The 3,216-nt window shown below is 37.2% G+C and overlaps 1 long non-coding RNA gene across 1 annotated transcript; it reads right to left on the bottom strand.

Moving 5' to 3' along the window:
- Positions 1-495: 495 nt before the first annotated feature.
- On the bottom strand, positions 496-2,759 carry LOC127323176 (uncharacterized). Its single transcript, XR_007865713.2, has 4 exons — positions 2,362-2,759; positions 2,122-2,286; positions 1,381-1,477; positions 496-681 (listed from the first exon to the last, which is right to left on the bottom strand). It is a non-coding gene; the product is annotated as an uncharacterized lncRNA (long non-coding RNA).
- Positions 2,760-3,216: the final 457 nt, after the last annotated feature.

The raw sequence follows: 3,216 nt of genomic DNA on the forward strand, positions 1-3,216 counted from the left end.
TAGTAATGATTTAATATCATCAAATAATGCACTATGAGAGTTAATAGACCATGGTCTCTACCTCATGTAGAATTACTTGAGACAAAGATTTAAATGAGACCAATACATCTCATATGATTTAACACTACAACAGGACCCCCCTTCAGCAACGCAACGATGTGTTGCCAAATGTGCATATAAGCGTTGGTAGCATCTACACCAACGGATTTTGTATGCGTTGCCGTAGGTGGCGTTGCAAGGGTCTACAACAACACATATATATGCGTTGGTAAATGGTACGAAGAAGCGTTGTAAGGTAGCAACATATATCCTTAGAGCCTAACAACCCTTTCTATGCGTTGGTGGATACCCTGCCCAGTTGGATTTTGAAATGGACATGATAGATCATTTCAAACTCCTAAAAGAGTTTCTAGATAGCTTGAACAATTAATGGTAGCTTATATATATCACAATCATTAATGCTTCAACACTGGGAGTGCACACATGCCACACTAATAGTAAACAAAATGATCTCATATATTAAATCAACTATGTAGCTTTACAAAGAACATGATCCAATGATTACAAGATGTGTATATGTTAAAATGAAATTCCAAAACATAATGTAAAACTGTGGTAGAAGCACTAGTCTCCAACTTCTTATCAGCATCTCATCCATGCAACATCCATTTATTTGGCAATCTACAACAACAACAACGGAAATTGAGATAAGTATGGTACCATTAGAGAGAGAAAAAGAAGTTAATAAAATAGTACAATTTAGATAGTTGCAACAAATGTTGAAGGCAATGAGATAATTAATCTTTATGCACTTCTTTGAACACGGAAGGAACTTGATTGTTATCTTCTATGAACAACGAGGTCAAAGCAACCACAAATATTTATGGTACAAGATTCTTGAATGGCAACACCCATTGAGGAGAGCTTACTTGGGAGTCCAATCTAACTTGCATGAAGTAGCTTAGTGACTTCGTTATTTTGACTAAACTTTTTGTAGTTCGCATAGTAGAATACTAAATGAGTAGTGTAGATCTCATTAAAATAACAGAAGTAGTGTAGTAATTGTCTAAGCATTTTTTTTTGGACTAGACCTGTTTTACTACAGACAAAAAATTAAAAGGAAAAAAGATTCATTGTAGTAATTGGGTAAGCATTTCTATTTTGTGCTGACACAGTGTTCACCCTTCTGAAAATAAAATTGTAGATCTCTAGAATAGAAAAAAAAATCATCAGATGTGGGCAAGTAGCTGAAGTTAAAAAAAATGCACATGAAACTAAATTCAGATATATCTACAAACTTCACATGTACGCTGGTATATCTCAGATGCCTAGATATATTTGAGACCATACTAAAAGACATCAAGAGGCCGTACAACATACCCTGATTACTCTCTGAAACCTTCTTACGTACAATCCTGGCTTTATATTTCTCATAGTTGCAGAGTACAAATACTGAAGCTTTACCTCTCATCTGAAGCTGCATAAGCAAAACACCAACATAAATTTCAGAACAAAGGTGTATACCTACATGTAAAGATTACCAGACAAACACAATCTAATATATAATACGGAATCCAGGAAGTTAAAAGTTAATTAGTTCTTAGTCGTCTCCTTCCTTTGATAGTTTTTTTTTTAATATGATTAGAAGTCGACACAGTTCTCCTATTTCTGCATCCAACAAGTTACTCCCTTACAAGCACTAAAAGTTGCCTACCATTGACATCCATAGACAATCATCGAAGGCAAGCCAATTATTTTAAATTAATAAATTCCCTTCTTTGCATATGTATAGCGGGCAGACTGAAGCTAGTCTGTAAGATAATTCTACTATTGCATAGTATAGGAGAAGAACACACAAACGTGGGCTGCACAAATAAAATCAAATGATTGCTATGCACCTCGTTGTCACAGATGACTAATTTTCTTGGATCATTTGAAATTTTTTGAGATAAACATAGAATCAAACAACATAGCTGTCAAAATAATTATGTGTAGAGCCTGGTTGCCTGATTAATACATGCATAGTAACGAAAGTTGTAGTACAGGCACAGCTTGCATATTGAAGGAGAACAAATAAATTGTCGAACCGAAGTATCTGTAAATTTTGGGGGAACATATCACCTAATAAAATTAGTAAAAAGGAGCAACGAAGCCTGGTGAGGGCAGAATGGTTGGCAGTTGGTACTTGGTATCCGTGGTAGTGTACCTAGGAACAATCGCTTGTGGATCAGGACTTGAGGGCCGGGAATGGCAGGTGGAGGAACACAGATCCACCACGCACGTAGCCTAAAATAATGAAGAACGGATCAGGCCAAACAAGGACAGCTGATATAGGATGGGTTGAGAGAAAAGTTGAAATACCAGATTGCAATAGGATTGCCGAACTTCCGGCAGTAACTCGAGTCTCGACACACTCTCGTCTTCCGTTTGGCTCGCGTGCTCGCTTCTGCACATCTTTGACGAATTCTCGACATCTAAATCCCATAACGGCGAGCGGAGAACAAAACACGATCTGCAGATCCAGGAGACGGCAACAACGATAAATATCACTAGATGAGTCCGAGTTGGAGATTCTCACACAGGCATGTCAAAGTGAGGGCGGCGGCTAGGCATAGAGGGAGACGAAGATTGGCCTGGGGGCCGGCGCGCATGCGGAAAGAACATGATTGGGGTCGAGGGGATCGGGAGAAATATTCATAGAAGGAGATATATGGGGAAGTTATAAATCGTGCCTTATCCCTCCGATAGCACAGGAAGTGGGGAGTTGTTTCCTGAATACACATCGCTAATTCGTTGGAACACATCCGTAGCTATAGGGGTGTTTGTGGCGTAGTGTAATAAGTAGTTTTGAACAATTTAAATACTACTATGAGAATGATTCAATTAAGAACATATGGGTCATGAAGGCATGTGTAATCAACTCACATTGAATCACTTGGAGTAATGATTTAAATGAGATGCTACACCTCATATAATTTTAAATACTATTTTTGAAATAGTTTAAATGAGCTAGCAATGGCCATATAGCCACTATTTGAATCTAGCCCATGATCATATGAAACAACTATAGTATTTTATTACATAATAAATTAGACAACATCAAATGTGATTTATGAGAGGTGGAACCACCTCAAAATAGTTTATGGTTGATTTTTAAGATTTATTTGAAGTTTGAAAAGTTACTGATTTGTTATTTTTATTGTAGAGGATCTAGGA

Source organism: Lolium perenne, chromosome 1 (assembly GCF_019359855.2).
Source record: "Lolium perenne isolate Kyuss_39 chromosome 1, Kyuss_2.0, whole genome shotgun sequence".
NCBI classification, from domain to species: domain Eukaryota; kingdom Viridiplantae; phylum Streptophyta; class Magnoliopsida; order Poales; family Poaceae; genus Lolium; species Lolium perenne.